Source organism: Coregonus lavaretus (assembly GCF_964263955.1).
Source record: "Coregonus lavaretus genome assembly, contig: HAP1_SCAFFOLD_553, whole genome shotgun sequence".
Classification (NCBI taxonomy): Eukaryota; Metazoa; Chordata; class Actinopteri; order Salmoniformes; family Salmonidae; genus Coregonus; species Coregonus lavaretus.
This window is the reverse complement of record NW_028159156.1, coordinates 40,477-51,040: the sequence shown is the minus strand read 5'-3', so window position 1 is coordinate 51,040 and position 10,564 is coordinate 40,477. Positions and strand designations below refer to the sequence as shown.

General features: G+C 45.4%; 1 pseudogene across 1 annotated transcript; it reads right to left on the bottom strand.

Annotated features, from left to right (window-relative positions):
* Positions 1-909: 909 nt before the first annotated feature.
* On the bottom strand, positions 910-5,968 carry LOC311123222 (extracellular calcium-sensing receptor-like; annotated as a pseudogene). The gene is made up of 7 exons: positions 5,835-5,968; positions 5,362-5,624; positions 4,579-4,868; positions 4,083-4,370; positions 3,155-3,363; positions 2,089-2,434; positions 910-1,814 (listed from the first exon to the last, which is right to left on the bottom strand). The product of its transcript is annotated as an extracellular calcium-sensing receptor-like (transcript).
* Positions 5,969-10,564: the final 4,596 nt, after the last annotated feature.

Here is a 10,564-nt window from a genome sequence, read left to right as displayed (position 1 = left end):
GCTCAATGGTTGTTACATCCCAGAGCCCAAATCAAGAAAGGACCTGATTTACGAATGCATATACAGTTACAGCCATTTGAGAAAGCATGCAAGATTGAGCAAGAATGGACAACAATGTGAGATTTGATTAATCTATTTAATCTATGTCATGTCCTAGGTGATGGAGATCAGATCCACCCTCTTCACATGAGACACAAACGCTCTGGTCCCCCGTTGTAACCATTTTCCCCAAGCATCTATGTGCAGTCAGACCTTTGAATTGTAAAGTGCTACTCCTAACAAATAACTCATTATGGTTGCTGTCCACTACATTGCACTAGAATGCAGCAACCATTTGGCTTCTGGTACAGTGTGTGTCCTAATTACTAAATCAACTGTTCTAGTAGTTGACGTTTGCATGAGAAGACTGCCCCTCACTGGACACTGGGTTGAAGTGTTTGGAATAATGTGATAAAGTTGGTTGTATGTGATCTGTAATTAATAAAATATAATGAATATAAAAAACAAGGTATCTAACAAATGTGGATTGAAAGGCCAAGCAAATCATTGACAAGACACAGATGTATCTGAACATGTTTATTGTAGTATACTGTTATAATACATCATATGATGAATTAAAATAGCAATTGAACACATGCACTTCCATGTTATATCAATTCATAAAGGAATACATATTTTTTTACAATGGAAGTGGTTCCACTCTGTAGGCTACTTCTAACCACATCATTTAGCTGGTCAAATTAGATTGAACACTCTAGATTTGAACAATAACTCAAAACATTGCAATATCCAAAGTGACCCTGTGTCATGTTTCTAGTTACAATGTTACCAATGATTATCTGCTAAATTCATGGTAATCTCTGTCAGAGTAGTGCTACCTAACTGTTTGATATACCATATCACTGAATGTTACAATGTGTTCTTCCCCATAAGGTGTTTCTTGGTGTTCTTCTCCGGCCTGAACAGAATAATAAAGCATTTTGGAACAAATAATAAAAAGAACAACCCAAAGCTAGAGGTGATGATAGCAAATATCTCCACAGCTACAGTGAACTTCCCAGGAGAGCTGACATAAGCTGGGATAAAGGTGATCCAGACTGCACAGAATATGAGCATGCTGAAGGTGATGAATTTGGCCTCATTGAAGTTATCAGGCAGCTTTCGAGCCAGAAAAGCCAGCACAAAGCACAAGAGAGCCAGGAGTCCTATATACCCCAACACAGCCCAGAAACCAATGGCTGAACCCACATCACACTCTAGAATGATCCTTTGCTTGTAGGTAGTGAGGTTTTTAATGGGGAAGGGAGGGGACAGTATCAACCACAGAGTGCATATCAAAGCCTGGACAAACGTGAAGGACACTACAGTCAATCTCTGCTGTGGAGGCCCAAACCATTTCATGACATTACTGTCTGGAAGTGTAGCCCTGAAGGCCATCAACACCACTATTGTTTTCCCCAGAACACAAGAGATGCAGAGGACGAAGGTGATCCCAAACGCTGTGTGGCGCAGCATACAGGACCACTCAGAGGGCCGGCCAATGAAAGTAAGAGAACACAGAAAACACAGAGTCAAGGAGAAGAGCAGCAGGAAGCTCAGCTCAGAGTTGTTGGCCCTGACGATGGCCGAAGTTCGGTGGCGGTAGAAGACGGTTGCCGTGGAGATGGCCAGACAAGCTCCGCCCACAGAGAAGGCAGTCAGGATTATTCCGAGAACCTCGTGGAAGGACAGGAACTCCACAGGCTTGAGGACGCAGCGGTCTCTCTCAGTGTTGGGCCAGTGGTCCTCTGGACAGATCAGACAGTCTGAAGAATCTGACCAGGACAAAACAACATACATCAAATGTTAATAATAGCAGGTTCAGGTTTTATTTATTTACACATACAAATACATGTCCCACTTTGCTGCACATGGGCAGTTTACAATAAAGAATGTTGAATTGCTGTGCAGCTTACATAAGATAATAAGAACATGAACGTGATTGATAGACACTACCTTTGTAGTGCTATTAATATGAATAAACCACTATATAGTAAACAATGACAGAAATGACCACACATTTTCTGCCAACTATTCCTATAGGCCTACCTGTGTTATTGCTGATCTCTCCCTCTGCACATGGGATACAGTCATAACAGCAGACAGGCTTTCCTTTCTGTGCAGCCTTACGAGTGCCTGGGGGACAGCTCTCACTGCACACTGACACAGGCACCTGTGTACTGTTCTTTACCCAGGTGATTTCCCTCTCCATGTGAAACCTCTGGTCAGGGGGCAGGGATGCATCATAGCGCCCCACTGTCACAAATTTAATCTTCCCACTCTCCCCTATCTGCCAGTTCACCAGCTCATAGGTGGCCACTGGGTCCCCGTTGGCATCGAAAGACACCTGGTACCCGTTACGGGAGAAATTCACCCTCCTCACTCTCTCCAGGACCTGGTGGTTGGAAGGGCAAGGGAGAGAGTGGGGAGGAAAGAGAGGGAGAGAGGGAGAGATAGGTGGAGAGAGGGGAAGAGAGATGGAGAGAGGGGAAGAGAGGTGGAGAGAGAGGGAGGAGAGAGAGTGAAGCGAGAGTAGAGAGAGAGACAGAGAGAGAGAGAGAGAGAGAGAGAGAGAGAGAGAGGAGAGAGAGAGAGAGAGAGAGAGACGAGAGAGAGAGAGAGAGAGAGAGAGAGAGAGAGAGATCGAGAGGAGAGCATGGGAGAAGGGAAGAGAGAGATGGAGAGAGAGATGTAGAGAGGGGAAGAGAGATGGAGAGAGGGAGAGATAGATGGAGATAGAGATGGAGAGAGGGGAAGAGAGATGATATAGATAGAGAGAGGGAAAGAGGGATGGAGAGAGGGAGAGATAAATGGAGAGAGGGGAAGAGAGGTGGAGAGAGAGAGAGATGGAGAGAAGGGAAGAGAAATATGGAGAGAGAGGGAGAGAGAGATGAAGAGAGGGGATGAGGGACGGAGAGAGGGAAAGAGAGGGAGAGAGGGAAAGAGATGGATGGATTGAGGGAGAGAGAAACAAAACCCTCATTTACCTGATGTATTTATCAGAGGTGTTACTTTAGAACCAGCTGTAATGTATATTGAGAACTCCTAGGCCTTCATACATGTAGTCTAAATAAACATGTCTATCATGAAATTTTACTTTCATCTAGTCATTCACCTGTGTTGGTTTCACATTGAGGTTTTTGTCACAGTGCACAGTGGAGTTTGCACTCTCTTCACAAACAATGCTGTGGATGGCGTGTGCTATGGCGTAAACAGCTTTATACACCATGTTAGTGACACGCAGCTGGGATGTATCTGTGTAGGGGGTCTGCAGCCACTGTATATCCTCACTGCCATCACACACCTTCTCCTTAACCCCAACACCTGTAGTAGTCCCTACAGACAGACAGACAGACAGACAGACAGACAGACAGACAGACAGGCAGACAGACAGGCAGACAGGCAGACAGACAGACAGACAGACAGACATACAGACAGACAGACAGACAGACAGACAGACAGACAGACAGACAGACAGACAGACAGACAGACAGACAGACAGACAGACAGACAGACAGACAGACAGACAGACAGAACGATAGATAGATAGATAGATAGATAGATAGATAGATAGATAGATAGATAGATAGATAGATAGATAGATAGATAGATAGATAGATAGATAGATAGATAGATAGATAGATAGATAGATAGATAGATAGATAGATAGATAGATAGATAGATAGATAGATAGATAGATAGATAGATAGATAGATAGATAGATAGATAGATAGATAGATAGATAGATAGATAGATAGATAGATAGATAGATAGATAGATAGATAGATAGATAGATAGATAGATAGATAGATAGATAGATAGATAGATATATAGATAGATAGATAGATAGATAGATAGATAGATAGATAGATAGATAGATAGATAGATAGATAGATAGATAGATAGATAGATAGATAGATAGATAGATAGATAGATAGATAGATAGATAGATAGATAGATAGATAGATAGATAGATAGATAGATAGATAGATAGATAGATAGATAGATAGATAGATAGATAGATAGATGGACACTGTAGATACCTATCTCCAGCCGACAGCCAAAGGCTCCCTCCCAGAACTCAGTGAGCAGGGGAGAGCTGGACACCTTCTGGGGGGAGGAGGAAGTCCCTGAGGCCGGGGATGACAGAGCGCTGGATGCCAAATCCGATGGCCCCGGCACACAGGCTGAAGCGCACCATATCTGGGTCGGTGATCCAGGTCTCACTCCCGATCCACTGGCGGGGCGGAGAGGGCAGACGGTCCAACTCCTTCAGCAGGATCCTCATGTCCCCAGAGGCTACGAATGCAACCACCACCCGGGCTGTGGAGCTGGGGAACATGATTAAAACATAAAACATGCTTGTCAGTGAAGTGAAAATGAAGATCAGTATTAATCAACACTTTTGTCATGCTTGAAATATGCAAATCGTGTTGGTCTCACAGGTCAGCTTTGGGAAAACAGAGAAATTAATAACAATAGCATAAATATGGTTTTGCTTTTGTGTGAATGAAAAGTTCACAAGTAATCATGGATGACCTGCGGATCACGTCGGCCACCCGTTGCACTCTGCTGAGTGGGTTGGTACGGTAGAAGGCTTCAGAGTACTCCACACAGATGCCCTGCTCTTGTGCCGCCTTTAGGAACGCCGCCATGCCGTTATTACCGTAGTCGGAGTCGGAACGGACCGCCCCAATCCAGGTCCAGCCGAAGTATCTGATGAGGCGGGCCAGAGCGGCAGCCTGGAACTGGTCACTGGGGATGGTTCTGAAGAAGGTTGGAAACTGTTTCTTATCACTCAGACACGCACAGGTGGAATAGTGGCTCACCTAGGTAAAAACAGACAGTCGAAAACATGAAAAAGAACATAATGTCGGCCAAACAAGTCTCATTTATAGGCTACTTCCTTATTTTTTCCCTTTAGCTATGTAGTATGATGTTAGGGATACATTAATAATAATAACACAATGTATTGTTTTTCATTAGGACAGAATGAAAAGGATACACATTTCTACCCAAGACCTTGGTCATTCTACTCATGTTGAAAATAGTTTTATAAGACATACTGGTGCAGAAAAATACATGAGTAAAAAGTGGTCTCCCATAACAACCTAGCCTATGAAAGATAGTCCTCAGATTGTTCAAATGCCTCCAGACGTTCTCCAGACTTTCTCCACATAATTTCACACAGAAATGTCTACCGGAGAATACAGTCGGAATAGAGTAAGTTAAAAGTTGAACTCTCTCCTGAAAGAGAGGAGATTAATGTTGGAATACAGTAAGTTAAAAGAAGCTGAATGATTTCTTTCCACAGGAGTTTACCTGAGGAATGCCAAAAGGGCCGATGATGCGCAACATGCTGATGGAAGGTGTGGAGCCAGACTCGCCCACAATAGCTGTTACCGTAGCCGACCCTGAGGCCGTTAGCCAGCTGGAATGCCACTTTTACGGCCATCGGGGCTGAGGCGCACGAGTCGTGCACTTGATAACCAAGCGTGACACCCGGTAGCAGGTCCGAACTGTTGTTTATTTCCTCAACTGCGAAGACCATGGCGCGCGAGAAGCGCAACTCACGGGAATCCATACTGTAAATAGAAGATGGGTGAGTGAGCACCTCTTGACTAAATGGTAAACTAGCACGTAGAATGTCTGGTTATTGAGAGGGTTACCATAGCAAACAGCCTAACTGTGTCTCTGTCTTTAAACACACTGTTTCTCTGTCTTTAAAACACAGTTTATCTGTCTCCCCACACAGCCACAGTCCCTGTCCCCCACTCCCTCTTGCGCTCACTGACCTCCCGGTGCACTGCAGGGGTTCAGGCAGGCTGGTGTAGCTGTGTTCCACAGTGTTCATGTAGTAGTGGATGGAGAAAACACCCCCGATGACAAAGTCCCCGTCCTGGGAGAACGCCGGAGGACAAGGGGTGCCCTGGAGCCTGCATCTGACAGACTCCAGCACAGAGCCAGAGGCAGAGGCAGACCAGAGCAAGGAAAGCCCACCAGCCACCACAGCCAGACGTAGAAGACCCAGACTACCAGCCAGACTTGGATCCAGAGCAGGAGCCGGAGAGAGACTCATTCCCCTGATGTGTAGAAGGTATGGGGTAACACAGCGCCACACAGACCCATGTCGGTCAGGTTGTCTCTCTACTCTGAGTTAAATACTATCCCACTGGCTTCCTCTGTGGGGATTCCTATGGGGATCACATTGTGCGTATGGCCATGTCAGGGAGGGAGGGGCTAGAGGCTGCTCTGCTCACCCAGTCAGGTCCTGCTTCTTTAAGCTATAGAGAGTGTATGCACCAGTGTAAGCCCTATGTTGACTGTAATGGTTTATATAGACATAAACATACAGTAGACACACAATAACAATCTGCCTCTCTTATATTTCCTCTACAGTCTAGTCGTCTTGGCATGCTGGCTCTACACAGTATTTCCCCTAGAGTCTAGTCCTCATGGCATGCTGGCTCTATACAGTATTTCCCCTACAGTCTAGTCCTCTTGGCATGCTGGCTCTACACAGTATTTCCCCTACAGTCTAGTCCTCTTGGCATGCTGGCTCTACACAGTATTTCCCATACAGTCTAGTCCTCTTGGCATGCTGGCTCTACACAGTATTTCCCCTACAGTCAAGTCCTCTTGGCATGCTGGCTCTACACAGTATTTCCCCTACAGTCTAGTCCTCATGGCATGCTGGCTCTACACAGTATTTCCCCTACAGTCTAGTCCTTATGGCATGCTGGCTCTACACAGTATTTCCCCTACAGTCTAGTCCTCTTGGCATGCTGGCTCTACACAGTATTTCCCCTACAGTCTAGTCCTCTTGGCATGCTGGCTCTACACAGTATTTCCCCTACAGTCTAATCCTCTTGGCACACTGGCTCTACACAGTATTTCCCCTACAGTCTAGTCCTCTTGGCATGCTGGCTCTACACACGGTCATCCCGGTCAGTAGGGATTTGTTTTTGCCCTCTGCCGGTCTGTAGCTTTGTTGTCCCCAATGTCTGCTGCTTGACCTTGTTCTTATGAACCGCCGTCTTTCAAATTTTAAGGATGGAAGCAACCTGACGCTCACTGTATCCCTCTGCCAGTAAAGCCAGAATTGAACCCTTCTTTTCCTCACTCAAAACTTTCCTTTTCAACTCTTTTGGCATGGTCAATAGTTATTTTTGATTCATATTATTTTTGAGGTAATATTAGCACTGTTTTTGCCATCCAGCTGGTCCTATTGCAAGAGGATGGTGAAGACCACAGAAGTGGTTTTTATACCCAGGTGTCTTTTATACAGGTAACGAGCTGAGATTAGGAGCACACTCTTAAAGGGAGTGCTCCTAATCTCAGCTTGTTACCTGTATAAAAGACACCTGTCCACAGAAGCAATCAATCAATCAGATTCCAAACTCTCCACCATGGCCAAGACCAAAGAGCTCTCCAAGGATGTCAGGGACAAGATTGTAGACCTACACAAGGCTCGAATGGGCTACAAGACGGCGCCATGTACCATCAAATCTTGAGTGAGAACCTCCTTCACTCAGCCAGGGCATTGAAAATGGGTCGTGGATGGGTATTCCAGCATGACAATGAACCAAAACACACGGCCAAGGCAACAAAGGAGTGGCTCAAGAAGAAGCACATTAAGGTCCTGGAGTGGCCTAGCCAGTCTCCAGACCTTAATCCCATAGAAAATCTGTGGAGGGAGCTGAAGGTTCGAGTTGCCAAACGTCAGGCTCAAAACCTTAATGACTTGGAGAAGATCTGCAAAGAGGAGTGGGACAAAATCCCTCCTGAGATGTGTGCAAACCTGGTGGCCAACTACAAGAAACGTCTGACCTCTGTGATTGCCAACAAGGGTTTTGCCACCAAGTACTAAGTCATGTTTTGCAGAGGGGTCAAATAATTTTTTCCCTCATTAAAATGCAAATCAATTTATAACATTTTTGACATGCGTTTTTCTGGATTTTTTTGTTGCTATTCTGTCTCTCACTGTTCAAATAAACCTACCATTAAAATTATAGACTGATCATGTCTTTGTCAGTGGGTAAACGTACAAAATCAGCAGGGGATCAAATACTTTTTTCCCTCACTGTACATATACACATATACATACATATCCTTTTTTAAAATATATATTTCCCTTAATTACTTTCCAACCCCACCATCCCTTCCCTAATTGGAGTAAACTAGTGAACAACAATGCTTAGGCCTCTACTTCCAACTTATCCATATTGGATTTCTATTTGCCATATACTTTTCAACTGTACTGTGATATTTTACAAAAGTTCTGAACCTTTCTATTCTCATTGTTTCTACAGATTGTAAATATAATTTTTTTTTTTTTGCTAAAAGTATTATTATGTTATTGATCAATTGACTATGACTTTTCAGATCACCCAGTAGTGCTATCTGCAGGGTCAGCTCCATGCAAATATTGCAATCCTTCAGCCATTCCTGGACCTGTGTCCAGAAACAAGCTACAAATGAAAAGTACCAATACAATTGATCAAATGATTCTGTCTCTTCGCAGCAAAATCTGCAGTGTTGGGAAGATTGTATCCCCCATGCAAATAACATTATTTTGGTAGCAAGAATATTATATAATAATTTAAATTGAAAAATTCTATGTTTTGAATCCGGTGTCGTTTTGAGTATCAATTCATAAAAACGATGCAATGGAATCGGTACGTCAAAAATCTCTTCCCAACTATTTTGCAATCTATATGGGATGGCTGTTAATCTTTTGGTCCTTAAATGAAACTGGTAAACTTTTTCTTTAACCAATTAAAAAATATATATATATTTAACCAATTTTGTTCTTTAATGCAAGGCCGACAGACAAGTTCCTTACTTTTTCCTTCTTCCACTTTCCTCTTCCATTTTTGTGGTAATTGTGCAATTATTTGGTTGTAATTTTGGGTAGAGCTGTCACGAATTCCGCCGAGACTGCTCCTCCTCCTTGCTCGGGCAGGCTTCGGCGTTCGTCGTCCCCGGAGTACTAGCTACTACCGCTTGATGTATCGATGTTTGTTTGGTCTTGTCTTGTTAGTGCACCTGTTTCGTGTTATGTATTGATTAGGTCACCTATAAGTTTCCTTTAGTTTTGTTTGCAGTTGTGTGTGATTGTCCGCCTGTCCTTTGATGTAAGATATTTGTTCTCATGTTGATAGTGTCTTTACGCAATGTATGCGTAATCGCTCGCCTCCAGTGTTTGAGGCCCGTTTATTTTGTATTGTATTTGTGGACTAGTAAAGTCTTTTTTGACTGAGCTTCTGTGTCCTGCGCCTGACTCTAGCGGCGGATGCGGGGTGGAATGAGAGGGCCCTCATCGACCACTATCGGTGTAGCCTGCGTGAGGACGTTCATCGAGAGCTGGCCTGCAGGGACACCAATCTGTCCTTCGACCAGCTGGTGGACATGTCCATCGGTCTGGATACCCTGCTGGCCACCCGCGGACGTCCCGAGTTGGGGCCGTCCATTCCATCCCCCAGCACCTCCGAGCCGAGCCCTATGGAGCTCGGGGGTGCCGGCGCTAGAGAGAGAAGGAGAGAGAACTCGAGGGGGGCCGTCACCTGCACCAACTGTGGCCGTGGAGGACACACTGCGGCTAGGTGCTGGGGAGGGTCTCCAGGGAATCGGGGCAACAGGTCGCGCACTGGGGAGTCATTTCAGGTGAGTAGGCGCCCCACTCACCCAGAGCTCTCTGTTGTTCACTTGTGTATACCTGTGGTATTTCCTCAGGTTGCATCTCATTCCCAGCATAAGGCGCTAGTCGATTCAGGCGCAGCTGGGAATTTTATTGATCGGAAATGTTGTACTAAGTTAGGGATTCCCCTCCTGCCCGTTGATGCACCCTTCCCTGTCCATGCCCTAGATAGCCGCCCGTTGGGATCTGGGTTGATTAGGGAGGTCACAGCGCCACTAAAGACGAAGACGCAGGGGGGTCATGAGGAGATCATTCAGTTGTACCTGATTGACTCTCCTGCGTATCCCGTGGTGCTGGGGCTTCCTTGGTTAATCACCCATGACCCCACCATTTCGTGGCAACAGAGGGCTCTCAAGGAATGGTCTGACCAGTGTGTTGGGCGATGTTTAGGTGTTTCCGTTGGGGGCGACCACGGTGGAGAGTCCGAACCAAGTGCCCGCAATGCACATTCCCCCTGAGTATGAGGATTTGGCACTCGTGTTCAGCAAGACGAGGGCGACGCGATTGCCACCTCATAGACAGGGAGATTGTGCGATAAACCTCCAGACAGGTGCGGCACTCCCGCGGAGCCATGTGTATCCTCTGTCTCAAGAGGAGACGGCGCCTATGGAGACATATATAGCTGAGTCCCTGAGACAAGGATACATACGGTCCTCCACTTCCCCTGCGTCCTCGAGTTTCTTTTTTGTGAAGAAGAAGGATGGAGGGTTGCGCCCGTGTATTGATTACCGTAGTCTCAATCAGATCACTGTTAAATACAGTTACCCTCTTCCTCTGATTGCGAGTATGACTGAATCATTGCACGGAGCGCGTTTCTTCACAAAA